This window comes from Galeopterus variegatus, unplaced genomic scaffold (genome assembly GCF_000696425.1).
Source record: "Galeopterus variegatus unplaced genomic scaffold, G_variegatus-3.0.2 Scaffold5593, whole genome shotgun sequence".
NCBI classification, from domain to species: domain Eukaryota; kingdom Metazoa; phylum Chordata; class Mammalia; order Dermoptera; family Cynocephalidae; genus Galeopterus; species Galeopterus variegatus.
The window spans coordinates 121813-138350 of NW_007731704.1; positions in this window are offsets into that span (position 1 = coordinate 121813).

Consider the following 16538-nt stretch of genomic DNA (forward strand, 5'->3'; position numbering starts at 1 on the left):
TCCTTCCTTCCTTCCTTCCTTCCTTCCTTCCTTCCTTCCTTCCTTCCTTCCTTCCTTCCTTCCTTCCTTCCTTCCTTCCTTCCTTCCAGAAAGTAAGTAAATAGCATTGTAATAACATCCCCTTAAACATACCAGTGAATTTGTATGGAAATTAGAATACTTCCACATTTGTCAAAAGAGAAAAGAATAATATGTACATGTTATATTCAGCAAACATTTAAAATGAGAAATGCTATTTTTTGATATTATTTACCATGGAAGCCATATTTATTAAATTTGGTATATCTTTATGAAATAGTTGTTATTCCCAAGTACATTTATTCTGAGATAGTACATGCATACCGTCACATTTTTTTGATAAGAAAGTACTTACATCTGTAACAAAAATGTAAAAATCACATGATAAACTTTGCACATAACAAAAATTAGTTCATAGGTATCTTAAGTTACCTTTATACCAGAAAGTAATTTTTTTTGCCTTAAAAAAGTCAACTGGACAGTTTTTCTTTAAAAAAATGACACATTTAAATAAATCTCAACTTCAAAAGGAAACAAATATCTTAGTAGAACTTGTGCATCTTTATCTAAAGGTTAGATGACAAAGCCTATGGCTATAAAATGAAAAGTATATATCTGGTGAATTTATTGGGAAACATATATCAATTTTTGCATTTATTTTTCTTCTTGGCAGATACATATAATTCAGACCTTTCTTTCTTGACAGAATTTGTCAAATTTAATTTAAATTTATATCAAACGATCTGACAAAATAGAGTTATCAATAGGTTATCATGAAGTATAAATGTAAACCCTGCCAAATGTTGCCTTAATAATGCTACTTCCTCTTTTATCTAAAAAATCAATGTTGTTTTTCATGATAGAGAGAAAGTAAAAGGGAACTTATAGAAATTTGACTTGTCCCCTATGATTTGCCCTATTGCCAGAGAATTCTGGTTAGTTGTATAGATCTAAGACTTCTGTGGTGACTCAACCTGGTACTTATTTATTTATAAACTTTCAGCCCACTAGAGATTCAAAGTTATATTTAGGAAACTAGAACCTCACATGATATGTGTTTATTTGATTCTTTGATTTAAATACTTCATGAGTACAGCAAAAGTAAATTTTAATGAAACATTTTTATTAGGTTTACGTGGATTACATTTAAACACCACTGATGTATTTCTGAATATACCATAATATGACATCTCAATTTTGGGGAAAAAAGGAAAATCAACCTTCTGCATGAAACTTTCTCCCTCAAATTATTTTTGCAGTTCTTCTTAATTTAATACTTCCTTCAACTAATTGCATTTTGGTACATATGCTGTGAAATCCATTTTGGCTTAGACATCAATTTTTAGCCCAGAAAACTATCTGCTTATGTAACCATTTGTGACAAAGCAGAGTATTCTAGAGAATTTTACAAAAGGCTCCAAATGTGTGTGTGTGTTTAAACTATTTAAATTCCAATGGTTTGTGGATGTTTATTGTAAGTTTAAATGGACGTGCTCAGCACTTCCTTCCATTATGGTAGTTTAAAAAAAATAATTTAAATGAAAGCTAAGTTTTAGAAATGCCTACAAAATAAAATATATACAATGAAACACTTCTGTGTTTGGATTTTTTACTTTAGTAATCAGTGATTGAGTCTAAAAGGTTGACGCAAGCTTTTCTTTTGATTAAGGAGGCTATTTGGAGATACTATAAGAAACAATCTATGTTGAGGTTACAGCAAAGAACTAAAGTTTTTTGTTTATTTCATTTTTGTGTTTTTATGAATGAGAATGTAGCTCAATGTCCTTAAACTCTTCTAGTGCCCCTGTGTTTTATTGTTTTGGGGGGCAATATTAGTGCGGACAGGGGTGTTGGAGAGGAGGGGGGTTGGGCAATAGACTTTATGGGTGAAGGTAGAGTTGAGGTGGCAACGCGAACAGTATTAAACCAGTCTCTTGGGCCGGGAAAGGATCCATTTTTCAAGCTTTTCTTTCTCTGTCATTCTTCTGCCTCTCCACTCAAAGTGCCTAAGAGATCCCATGAAAATTAAACGGTGGTAAAAATCATTTGTTCTGTACTTGATGACAAAGGTATCAGGAGGCAGGAGAATGACTCAGGTCTCACATCAGGACCGGCACTCTGGAGTTCATGCTAGTCTGCAGCAATGTAATGTTATGTTTTATGGATGTGCATGATGTTTTATTTCCCAGTAGTTACATGTACATTGCAGATGCATGGAGACTGTATTTAAAATTAAAGCTCTAAAAACGGTAACATTTACTTGAACATATTTTGTAAGAAAAAAGCATTAGAAGGGAAAAGGTCCTAGCTATGGGGAAAAATAATACTTATGCATGAAAATATATGATCACATTGCATTGCAACTAGCTTTAATCAAACTCTGGTTTTCTAAAGACCACAGTTAATCGAAGTTTGTGAATATCTCAAGAGTTTTTCTAGATACTCCAGCTTCTTATGAAAGACAGATTTTATAATACTATCCAGATGAGACCCCACTTTATCTCAACTGCTTTTTATCCCAAGGTGGTTCAATGATCCTCTGAGACCTAGAGTTAAACATATATATCACCACAGAGCCTCACCAGGGCAAGTCATTCTAGGGCACCTGGCAAGAACTGAGATTGGGGCGGTGGGGCTTGATCAGAAAGGCTGCTAAGCTTAACACGACAGGTTCCCTGGGCCTTTGTGAAGGCCCTTTCCCTTAGGAGCAGGGCCACAATTTCTCTGAAGTGGTAGGGTAATACCAATTTCATGCTTTGGTGTGAGCCTGGGTCACAATCCTACTGATTCCTACAGCTGTAAAGAAAATGAGCTTCATGATGAAGCTCTCCCTTGTCCCCTCTTTACCTCCCTGTCTTTCTCTCCTCTTCCTCTCCCCTTTTCTCCCTCTCTTCTCAGACTGCAGTGACACTGGATGAGCTCTGTGGGCAGACATATACTTTGCTGTTGGTTTGCTTCTTTTGTTAGTTGTGCTATAAATTAGTGAGAGGGCTTAAATGAAGTGTCTTTCCTCAATTTTGTTCTATTTCTTTCTTTTGAATGTTCAGCTCTTCAAAGAAGCTAAATGTCTTTGACCAGTGCACTTGTCTAAGTATGAGCCTCACATGTGAAGTCTGGAGGTCAGGCTAGAGGCATGGAGAAGACCAAATTGCAGGTGTGATTTTCTTCGAGGGTGAGCTTAGAGTTACCTAAGGTTTACTGATGTAAGCCTTATCTCTGGGACTGCCTACTCAAAGCTTTGGGAAGGACTCTTCTAGTTTTAGATGTTCTGGATTTGGAATGATAGGGAATGGGGTTGCTTTTCCCATATAACTGTTTAGGTCATATCCCCATCCCCTTCTAGTGTGTGTATTTGTGTAAGGAAACAGAGAGAGAGAGAGAAAGAGAGAGAGAGAGATAGGGGGTGGGGGAGAGAACAGAGGATGGTAGGGATAGTTGTTGAGATGAAGTTTAAAGTTAGTTTAAAGTTGGAATGCAGGCATAACTCTAAAAATATTTATCAAGGACTTTTCAGAGCATCAAAACAAGCCAAACAAACTAGGACAAATAATCATGCTTCTCGTTTGAAAATGTACTTCTACCAACAGATCAAGGGATTAAGAGGAACTAAAAAATCTGAATTGCCTGGGAGACAGTAGAATTGTTGGGTTGTAAGAAAGTTGCCTGGTGTGTCTCCTGATCTTTAACTAAGAGTGAGGGAGAATGGGAAGGATAAAGGACTTGTTGGATATACTATATGTCAGATGCTCTATCAGCTCTTTTACAGACACATTATTTCATATAATCTCACCAAAACCTTTCAAGTTAAGTGTTAATTTTTCTTCATTTTAGAGATTAGAAAACTGAAGCTCTGGAGGGTAACGTAGCCTGGCCAGGGTCACACAACTAACAAAATTTGGAATCCAGATTAGAATTCAATCAGTTTGTCTCCAGAATCTGTATTGTTATTCTTCAACCAGAAATAGCTCACATGATTTATTTTCCTCATAATCACTTTTGACAGAAGTAAGTATTTTAGCATCATGTATCTTTCTTGACTCGTCTTTCTCCACTCTCTCCTCCCTGCAGTTATTTTCTACTTCCATCATTGAGCAGATGCCTTATGTTTTTTCAAACACTCCTGCCCCCAAACTCTCTCTATTCTTTGGCTCAAACTGTTCACTTTGCCTGCAGTGCCTTCACTGGGACATTGACTCTGGTTGCCTTTTATTCACACGGGTGTATGAACTGATGGGCTTGAGGCCAAACCTATTTATATACATACAAATACCTGAATTAAAATTTTACACTGCATTAAACTGTGAAACAAATTGGGCAAAGGCAGTAGCAATTTTGTTTTTCAGAAATTTAATTTTGAGATGTGATGATTCTTTTTTCTTCTTTTTCTAGTTCTTTATATATTATTTTAAGAAAGCCTTTTTCCCATCCTGTTTCACTTTCTGACACACAATCTATCCAATTAAATCATGAGTCTGAACCTTCCAGGGCTTGAGCTAGTTCTTTATTGAGGTTAGTCATCATTTAGTAGCAGAATTAACTCTTTCAAGCCCTTGATTCACTATGTTGCACTTATTAAATGTTTCACACTTATAGCTTAATTCTCAAAGGAAAGAAAAATAATTGTATGTTAGTAATATCTAACATATTACATGAAGTTTTCCAGATATGAGGATATGTTCAGAATATTGAATATAATTCTCTACTTCAGTTTTCTTATCACCAGAGTAATAATCCTTTTTAAAAGGGGAACTGTGAAAGTTTATTAATATTAGTAGAACACCTTGGGAATAATAAATAATATCAACTATAAATATTAAAATATAAATGCTACTTTAGAAAACATTTAAGTTCAAGTTTGTATTTACTATTTAGTTCTGAACGTTAAACAAATGCTTCTATTTTCTTTCTTGTAGTTTCTTGTTGAAACATTAATTCCTTTCAAGATTCTTATATTAAAATCCTTAAGTGACTACTACTCATATATGGCTATTTCTGAAAAAATAAAGATCTTAATGTAGATAATCTAAGAAGTTCTTTCACAGAGGTAAATACTCAGAGGAAATGTAGGGCTAGAAAAGATTGACTAGTAACTTAAAAGTGCAGTTTTCTAGTGATTAAAATCATTTAGTAAACAAAGATGGAAATATGAAAGAATATTAAAATTTAATATACATATATTTGGAGGCTAGAAATTAAACATTGGGGATCACAGTAAGTATTTGCTTCAAAGATACAAATAACCTTGGAAGTTATGCTTTTGAGTGTACAATATTATTTGTAGCACTGCTCCAAATCAAGGATTGAGGGTTACCACAGGGAACAAAGGAAAGAAACAATAGGGTATATACTGATTTGAATTCTTTTCCAATATTAACGTAATATTAGTGACCAAAATATTAGACCAATAATCTGAGATTTATTAGGAGTCAAATTCTCAGGTGAGCCAGTTGTAGCTCTTTGATTTTGACTTAATTTCTTCATCCCCAAAATGGAGACAAAATTGCTCACTTGCAAAAGAGATAGCCCATACTAATTAATTAATGGATTTGAGCACTGTTAATACATTCCCTTTTCTTAATTCAGTTCTAAAGGCTGTAAACTCAGACATGTTTGAGATATGAAAGTTCTATGTTACTATACAATGCATCTCCATGGGTTGTTCAAATGCATACCTAGCAGACTTAGAGGAGTCAAGATGAGTTTCTTGGAGAGCTTAACGCTGATTTTAAGCTAATCAGATCACAATGGAACTTTTGGTAGAAAACACTGAATTATACCGATTTCACCACTGAGGCTTAAGATTTATGTGTCTGTGAATGAATGAGTGAGTGTGTGTGTTAGTGTGCTTATATACATAGGGTTTTTTGCCTTTTAAGTAAAAGTGTAGAAAGATATATTTAGGAAAAGAAACCTCCAAATCACAATGAATCCAAACTAGTGCTTATTTCCAGTTTCTAGTATGTACGCAGTGTCTGAAGGCGGAGTAACATCTGCCTGTGCATTAGCTGGCATGGGTTTAAATAGAGCTGGTTATCTCTGATCTGCTTAACCTAATTAAAAAAAAAATGTTTTAGGTTTGCAGAAATTAACTTATCATAATAATGTCATCTGTGCAGAGAAGTAAGTTAAATAATGTGGTAGGCTTCCAGGGCGAGTAAGGATCACATGTTTGTTCTCTCATGAAAAAGGCACTGGATAAAGAATCAGGAGCCCCAATTTCTGGGCCTGGCCCCACCTCTAGCAAACCGAATAAAGCAATGAGTAGTGCCAGTTTTTTCAACAGTAAATCGTGTTACTCTCGCACCTCAACCCAAATCTCTGGATTCTTAAGCTGATACCCTCCCTATTGTTTTATACTACCTTTCCAAACAGCAACTCTGTAGGCCAGGAATCAACTCTAGGCAAACAACATGGCAGGGTGTAATTTTTTCAACAGTAAATCGTGTTACTCTCGTACTGCAACCCAAATCTCTGGATTCTTAAGCTGATACCCTCCCTATTGTTTTATACTACTTTTCCAAACAGCAACTCTGTAGGCCAGGAATCAACTCTAGGCAAACAACATGGCAGGGTGTAATGCCTGCAGAGTGCTGTGCACATATTCAATAAATACATGTTGCTTGAAATACTTGATGATTAATTAACCATCTAGGGAAAGCTTGTGATCAATATTGATGACTAAACCTTAATGACAAAATGGTTGATATTTATTGAGTACCTATAATGTGCTAGGCACTCTATTTGCAGTTTGCACATGATATCTCATTTAAGTGATCATCCAGGAAACACATCTAAATCCTCCTGGAGAGCTTTGACATTATGGTATTATTGGCCATTTTCTCAGGGAAAGTCTTTTCTGCTGGGCTTGTTTGCAGCCTTCCTCATGATAACATTTGAAGAAATTCAATAAATGCAAATGGATTTGTATTAGAAGAAAACAGGGCTAAATATCCATAAAAATCTCAAACTAAGGCACTGAATGTACAAATTGCATCTTGAAAAACTACAGCCAGGATTGTGTTCAAGTGAGTATCTTCTTCCTCAACATCCATGGTTCGTCCCCTTCTCCGAATATTTAAATAGGCACTAAGAGGTTTTTCTTTATCTTTTTGTTAATCTTGTTCTACCATGTAAATATCTCAAGAATTCATCTTCTCCTCTCTGTCCCTGGAATAACTGTAGTAGTTCAGACATTTATCATCTTCTCATGGAATATTATAACAGCCTCCTCAGTGGTATTCTTTTTCACCCTTTTCTAATCTGTTCTCTTTTCTTGCTGCCAGGATGGCAGCAAACTGATTGTGTTTAAAATTCTTCAACAGCTCCTCTTGACATTCTACGTGGGACATTCCTTCTTTGTCGATTGCTTCCCATGCAGAGGGAGTGCCCCATTCTCCCGGTTTCTGTGCACTTCAATTTATACCTTTTTTAGCAAGTATATTTTATGTAGGTCTCTTCCATTAGTTTGTGAGCTTTCCATAATAAAACATCTTTGAATTATATCAGTGATTGGCATATTGTTAATGATTATTTAAGGAATAATGAATTGGGGGAACCTGAGCTATTTCCTGGGTTCAGTAAAGGAGACATAAAGACTCCTTTTTCTTTCTGTTACTGCCATCTTGGCCAACAGTTAAAGACTAGATAGAATTTTGGTATTCAAGCTTCTATCTCTTCTGGCCCAAGAGTATTTCTCTCTGAAGTAGGACCGATTCTGTGTTGTTAAATCAATTTTATTGCTCTATCTTACTCAAGATTCTAGCATCTCAGAGCTTTGTGCCTTTGTTGATTTGTAAACCAGTGTACTTTCTCTAGCTGCTATATTGAGAGCAGGAATAGCTAAACAGGTTGATGAACAGATTTGGAATCTCAAAGCATAGATAGTAGAGTCAGAAAGATCTGACTTCTAATGATGATTTCATCATATATTAGTTGTGCAAGCTTGAGTGAATTTCCTAGCCAGTCTAATCTTAATTTCTTTTTCTGTACAATGGAGATAATTACTAGATTATAGAGCTGTTCTGAACATTCCATGTCATGGTATGTAAAGCATCTAGTGTAGTGCCTGGTATAAAGTATTATCATAATGGTAGCTATTCTTCTACTTTCTAGCATTTAATGCTCTGCTGTAGTGGGGAGCATCACACTTCATTAAAATTGCTTTTCTAATCCATCATCTTATTTGATTCTCACAAAAAAAACCCAATCCTATAATTTTGGTTCATGGAAAGGGCTTGGTTTATCACCTTTGAATTTTTGGTAGTGCAAACTGATTTGGCCAGGTGACAGTTGGACAGAGCTCAGAGATACCTATTTCAAAATCACTTCTTAAATGTCTGATTCTTCTTTCCGATAGTAGAAACTAGTGTTTGGGGGCCACTTTTACCCTGAGAGTCAAAGCTAAATCCCTAGTCCAGAAATAAAATGCTTCCAGGGCTGAGCTTGGGATGCTACAAGAAGGCTGCAGAAAAGGTAGAGAAAACATTCTTAGAATGCCCTGAACGAAGATAAGTGGAGATGGGGGCTGAGAAGAAGCCTCCTTGAAGGCCCTGAGGAAGCTTCTCAGATCTGCAAAATCAGGTCACTTTGGGACTTGGGCTTAACCTGAAAATTTTCGGAAGCCATATTTGATTTATTTTTCTCTCTTACCCTCTATCCATCCACCCGCAAATCTTATCAGCTCTGGGTGCAAAATATTTCCTATCTGATCACCTATCTCCATCTTTATCACTATCTTCTTGGACTGAACCACCATCATTTCTCTCTTGATCTACTGCAATAATCTTCAGATTGGTCTCCTTATTTCTACTTTTGAATCTTTTGCTTCCCATTCAAAACCCTTCCTCTACAGAGCTGCTAGAGTGAGCTATTAAAATGTAAATCAAATCACATCACTCCACTGCTCAAAAGCACACAAAGCTTTCTGTCACACTGAATAAAATCCAGAGTCCCTGCAATGACCCACAAAGCCTTATGTGATCTACCTACCACCTACTCCTTCTAGTTTCTTTCCTTCTTTTTCTTACCCACTCATTCTTATCCAGCCATTCTGGCCTTCTTATTTATGGATCTTGTCTATTATGAAACTACTACAGTTTCCCTCTTTTAATTGGTTTCTAATAAGTTTAGAGTTAAATTTATGGTCTATCTCTAGTAAGACTATAATAATATACATTTTAAAAAAAATCATCAACCTTACTTCTGGCTCAGCCACTCTCCTGCTATTGTTTCCTCTTTCTCTTTCCTGTCTTAATTAAAAACTAAAATATAACCTTTACTGTCTTTCTTATTGTAAAATCAATATAAATGTTTATGACAGGAAAATTAGAAAATGCAGACAGTCAAAAAGTAGAACAATATTCTTATCACATTGCCCGCCATCCTCCCTGCCCCCCAAATTGTCTTAATTAAAAACTAAAATATAACCTTTACTGTCTTTCTTATTGTAAAATCAATATAAATGTTTATGACAGGAAAATTAGAAAATGCAGTCAAAAAGTAGAACAATATTCTTATCACATTGCCCGCCATCCTCCCTGCCCCCCAAATTCTCCAGCTGTAGTAAAGTTGAAACACCTTAACCTGAGTTAAAAATACTGGTTTCTGCTTACCTCCAACCTCATTTCTTAACTCTTCCTCTTTACTTGGTTACCTTCTGTTCATTCTTCAGGTCTCAGTGGAAATGTTTGGAGGCTCTTTCAGCTGTGTCATCGTGAGCCTCTGTCATCACTGAATCCCAGCACTCTATTGTAAGGTGATGTCGTTGCCCCTATAGGAGAGCAGAAACAGTGTCTTTCTTATTCTCTGTTGTATCCACAGCTTTGGCTTAGTATCTGGCTCATAGAAAGCTTTTAATGAATATTGATGAGTGAGTGAATAAATGAATGGATGAGAAGCTCTCACTGGGGGAGGGTTTTTGAAAGTATCTGTTCAAGGTTTATATTTTACAACAAATATATTATTAGAGCTGGACAGGCAGTAGGAATGAAATATAAAACACTTTGAACAGGTGTACTTTAGAGGTTAATGTGGAAATTCTTTCTCTTGGAGTATACCTAATAAGGCTCTGGATTTTCAAAATCCTCCTTTTGGTAGGGGATCTCTTCAGTCATCTTCCCCTTTGTGCTACTCATGGGAACTATTGAGTTTGAGTGCTTGGACATAGTAGAATCAAACAAAAAGTTAGAGAACCAGAATGTAACCTTTGCCATCATTCTAATATTATTGACTCACAGTATTCATTTATTGATTTACAAAAATCAATGGTGTTTTCTCTGTGTCCGTAGCTGGGTAGCAAATGCTGTGAGCTTGCAGCAGATTTGTAGCTATCTTTTAAAGCTCAGTCTCTCATCAGGATGGTGGAGATTTGGCTCAAAAGTAATCTATTTTCTGAATTAATGAAATAGCTTTCATTTGGCTCTGCCATCTTTATGGGGCAGTTAAATCTTTGCTCAAGGCAGAAGTGGTGGCAACACCACTATTTACAGAGACCCAACAATGCTCAGGGATGGGAAATGCAGATAGTTCCAGAAAATATTTCATAATCTTGTCTTTTGTGAAATGATCCTACTTTTCTCTTCATATGCAGATGGTTTTATGAAAATGAAAAAGAAAGCAGATCAAATTTTATCACATAACATAGAAGGTATTGGATTTTGAGTCCAAAATGATGAAACTTATTTTAAATGATTGTCTTCTTTTTTTAGCTGGATTTCCTATGAATGCATATTGAATGTTTCTATCCAAGAAGTAGAGATTTGCTTTTGTTTTCTTTACCACAAATAGCTATCATTTTTTGAGCACCTACCATGTGACATATTATCTTCTTGAACATTCAAAGCAATGTGGGAGTTGGGTGTTTTTACTCCCACTTTACACAGGAGTGAAGATGCAGCAATGGTAAATCACTTAACCAAGATTGCAAAGCTAGTGCTCCATCCAGATTTCTTTGACTTTAAAGTCCCTGCTCTTACCATGTGAAGGACCTAGAAAGAATAGTGACAATGTCCATGTAGAATGGTAGATATTTTAAAATGCTTAAAGAAAGTAGTTAGATATATTTTTTCCTCTAACATGCAAATTTACTTTGTAAATGCATGGGTGAGACTATTGTAAAGGTAGAGAGTTCTCTTGAAGGTGAGGGCAGGTATGCTGGTAAAAGGATAAACTGGGACAAAATTGTGAAATGCTCATTGACTCTTACAGCTGAACAAATTAGTAAGAGTAATGGGAAAAAAAGTTGAAAGGGAAGAAATGAGGGTGGACTACAGATGTCTTGAGTTTTGTGGTTGATTAAGAAAACAGAAGACAGGAAACAAAAAGGTGTATATAAGAGAGAAATCCCAAAAGCAGGCTTGGAAACAGACCCTGGTGGAGCAGGCAAGGGAACAACAAAAGAAGACATAGAGTCAACAAAGTACGCTTTAATTGGGAGAGTGTGTCTCAGGTCACAAAATATATGCCAAATAAGATTCTTAGAAAGGAGATACGAAGGCTGGTGCTTACAAAGTGGTTATAGATTCTGCTCCATAAGGTATTTTTCTCCAAAGACCATATTGGGAAGGGGCAAAGGCAATAAATACTGAAAGTTTGATCTAGAACTAGTTAGCAGAAGTCAGGTGGACTCCACAAAGGCTGGGGCCCACTCACAGGCTTTCTGATCTAATGGCATTAACAACATTTATTCTCTTGGAAGGCTTGCTGACCAAATGGCAGACTCCAAGATAAACTGGCAAAAATCCCTGTCCTGTTCTCAAAAAGATCACTTAGGGGAGGAAGATGGAGGGGAAGAGAAAGAGACAGATGTGTAAGCAGACAGATTACAGACAGCAGGAGTATAGTGAATGATCTACATGCACATACACATGGAAGGCACTTTAGAAGTACAAGAGTAGTCATGACTAACTTTGAATGGAAACACACCAAAACCATATGCAAAGTTATAGGTGTTTTATTATCATGAGCAAAGTGCTATGTATTATTAACAGAGTTGAGAATAATTAATTCTTCCTGGTGGCTTTAAGGAAAACTTCATGGAGAATGGGAAATTTGAGAGACCTTGTAGAATGAATTTTCTGCTAGGTAGAGAATAGCGAAAATTAACAAACAAATTAATAAACAAAATTAACACCAAAAACAGGAAGGATTCCATACCTTGGTTCCTTGACAGAAAGGAAAGAGGCACTCAAACTATATGCTCACCCATATCTTTCTCTTTCAATTCTCATTAAAATGATTTAGTGTAAGCTGTTGCCCAGCTCTTCTAACACCTGAGCTTATAATGATGGCTTTTATTTTTTTTTTTGTTGGGGAACTGTGTTTTGTTGTGAGCATCTATGTCTACAGACAAAGCATGGAGGAAACTCTCGGAGCACTAACTTCTGCAGTAACTGTTGGAGAGAATTTTGTGTGTTTCTGATAGATGGTATATGTGAATGTGTGTTTGTATAAGGAGTGAGGGTCTGTACAGGAGGCAGATATGGGGCAATTCCAGGATACGGGGAAGAGGCTGTGACTTCTTCTACCTGCCTTTGGGTTTCTTTTGCCATTTTATTTTCATGTGTCTATAGAAAGACTGTACAGTCCTGGCATTTAGCAGATGGCCTTTGCAGGAATCTGGCCTTAGCCAGATTCACTGCTCATCAATAAAAGACCACATTGTATGTGAAAATATCCTGGGTCCCATATAAAAAGAATTAAATGAGACAGTTTCTTCCAGAGATCAGTTTTAGTCTTCATATTATTTTTTCTGATTGAAGATATAATGTAGAACATGCCTAGGTGGTTTACCATTGCTTTTCAACAGCTGCCCTATGGTGGAAAAAGTCAGGCACAGTATGTACCCAAAACTATAGAAATGTCAGCATGTGCTATGCTGATATATTAATTCCAATAGTGATGATTCAGAAACACATACTGCATATACACCATATGGGCCTTAAATATTTATGAAACCTAAAAGTCATAAAAACAATTCTTTAACGTAAAACTTAAAAATCTATTACTATAATTTTCTACCAGCTAAGTTTTAATCATTACATTTTTTAACTTACAGATTACTCTATTACTGAAAGGACACATAATTTAAAAAAAAATCAATTCTTATTGATTACCTCCTCTGCAAAAGACACTATGCTAGGCACTGGGGAGGAATAAAAAGAATGCTTAGAGTTTGTCAGATTCTTATCTTGTTCTTCCTATTTTTTATTTTTACTACCCATTGAATGGTAATTTCTCTTTAAAAGATAAGAATTGAAGAGGGATGATTAGGTGAATAAGTCCACTGTGCCTTTTCCAAGTGAAATGGTTTATGGGGAAAAGCAAAGCTTGGGAAGAGATTGTAAAGGAATGATTGAAAGAAGGTGTCTTAGAGTGGGAAAAACAACACCTTTGTTTTTTTTTTCTTAGCATGTCCTCCAAGCTGGGAGTAATGCTAGAGCAATATGGCATAGTTTAGTCTAAAAGCTTTTGGCAAAGTAACCCAGAGACCTGGCTTCTAACTCTGGCTCTGACACTAATTTGTTGTATCTTAGTTCCCTAATTAGTAAATGAGAGACCAACTAGTTTATCCTAAAATTTGATGTTATAAAAATTATCTAGCCTTTTACAGGTTTACAAGGAAGACTTTAGGCCACTGAGAACTAGAGAGCTGTATATAATGTTCCAGTTTCTTCCCACATTGTTCCTGGCATAAGTGTTCTAGGGATATTTAGAATGAATGAAGGTGTAAGATAACACAAAAGGGTCAGACGGTGCCTTTTATATCATGGATTTGGAAAGTCATAAAATGCCCTGTACTGGATTGTGCCCATCCATCTGGCCAGGCGTTAATCAGTATCTGGTTTTCTCCTGATGTCATCATGTCCCTTTTCTAGGAGATGCTGCTTCCACCTTCCTCACTTACTTACTGGAACAGGAAAAGGTGTTGTGATGAGACTCACTTTGTCATATGATTTTTACAGAAATAACCTTTTCCTATCTTTTGAATACCTCTTTATTCATTTTACTGTCTTCTTACTATCTCAGTGTGACTCAACAGGAAAAGGTGTTGTGATGAGACTCACTTTGTCATATGATTTTTACAGAAATAACCCTTTCCTATCTTTTGAATACCTCTTTATTCATTTTACTGTCTTCTTACTATCTCAGTGTGACTATTCATCATTTCTATGACATGCTTTCATCCGTCTTCATGATTTCGGCACTTGGCATAGGTGCCTTTCTACTTTAACTCCTGCAAACATTCTTACAAATTTTGCCTTGAGTTTTGGATACTTGATTTTTTCTTCTTCACTTCCCTATTTCTCTACCTTCACATTACTAGTATGATCATTAGTATGGGATCTCATCCCCACCTACAATGGTCTACCTCCAGTGTCTTAAGGTCAGTTATCATCATGGTCATCAACATCATCATCACTATAGTAGTAGTATTTTCAGTGTTTCCTTTCCTTATCAATGTTTATAAATTGCCCTTTTAACATTCCCTCACACTGAAGAAATTGATATTCCGTTTTTATTTTTAAAACTTCTCTCCAAGCCCTTCAATTTTCTTTTGAATCCCTATCTGTTCTGAGCCCCATGATCAGTAATTAAACAATAATCTTGTATCTTCTTGATCTTGCATTGGATCTGGTATGCCAATCCTGGGATCTAATGCAGCCTGACTATCTGCATTCCCAGTTCTTGTCCCACCAGTGGTAGAAGGTCATGTAAAGCATACTGATTGGGTCCTATAGAAATTTAGGCAGTCTAGGGCCGGCCCGTGGCTCACTTGGGAGAGTGTGGTGCTGATACCGCCAAGGCTACAGGTTCGGATCCCTATATAGGGATGGCTGGTTAGCTCACTTGGGAGAGCGTGGTGCTGACAACACCAAGTCAAGGGTTAAGATCCCCTTACCAGTCATCTTTAAAAAAGGAAAGAAAGAAATTTTGGCAGTCCGTCTTCAGCTAGACTCTTTCTGTCCTCTGTGACTTTATATCACTTTTGGATGTTGCAGTTTCAATCCACTTCTCTACTCTTTGTGTTCTCAGTCTTATTCTTAGCTCTTTTACACTTAACAGATAAGCTTTCGTGATTTACTGAGAACATTGAGGACATTTGTGGCAATAAGCCTGTCAACTTCTTTCTCTTTAATTTAGAAAATCTCTTGTACTTCCACTTATTTTCCTCTTTACTGCTGTCCCTTTTTTCCATGTTTAATTCCAGCAACTTGTGCTTTATCTTATGATCACCCAATTCCTCCAGGAGTTGGTTTATTTTTTGCAAGTTTAAGTTCCCAAATCTACCGCTTATTCGTTGTGTGATTTTTGAGTAGGTTTTTGAACTTGAGACTGTTGTCTCATTTTTAAAATAGGAAAGTGATACCCATCTCATTGGATTGCTGATAGATCAAATGAAATAATAGATTCTTACGTGTCTTTCCAACTGCTTGTGACTTAGCTATTTGAAGCAAAATTGTTATATTTTTCTTTTCAAATCATTAACCTTTGCTCCCACTAGGACAAGAATCACACCAAGCATCATGCTCTAACTACAAAGTGTGTAAACATATTATGAATTAAAAAAATCAGGCTAGAAATAGAGATACGCTGCTATCTCAAGGGGATTTCCCCCCCTAAAGCTTTGGAGCCTGACCTGTAAAAAAAATGAGAGCAGTTAATTTTGAAAACAAAGTAAGACGCAAGTTGGGTGTTAACATGACTTTTATGAGCTTAGCTGTTTTACCTACAAAATAATGAGGTTTGACTGGGTGATCTCTAAGGCCCCTTACAGCTTCAGGTATCTGTGATATTATAGCCTGGAGTTTGAGCTCCTTTTATGACATGAAATTCATAGGCTGAACTTCCATATTTCCTGAAATAGAAGGCAGCAGCTCAGGGATGGTACTACTTCATCAGACAAAGAAGAATTTCTTGTTGCAAATGATTGTACTATTAGTTTTTGAGAGAAAACCCAATGATCTGCTCAGTGTACAACGAGCAGTATTGAGTGTTTCCTAGCAGATAGATAGCTGACAGGCTTAAAATGAGTATTGATGTGTTTATGTGGAGATAAGGACACACGTTAGCTTTTCTCAGAATTCCATTTTCAATTACTCTTGAACTAGTTTGAAAATTCATCGTCTTCACGCCAAATATCTCTTAGTGTGCCGTGTATGCTGAGTAGCCGACCCTGACATCCCAACAAGGCTCACATAAGGATGCTCAGGCAAAAATGAAATGGAATCAAGGGAGTGCGAGTCTCTGGTATTGCCCTGGTAGTCAGGAATCAAGGATTTTTGTCCATCAGGTAATACATCCATATTCCTGTCTTTTCATTCTTGCTTTGCCTCTGACTTCTTCACTCTCATTCTTCCTCCTCCTTTCATGTCTTCTTTTTGTCTTTCTTTCCTCTCACATAATATCCATTGCCTTTTTAGAAAAAAATAAGCAAATGCATGAATATAGATCTTTCTAGGATAAGCTGCTCTTGCTTATTAAAAGCAGAGAGAATACTGCAGAGACCCAGGACTAGTGGC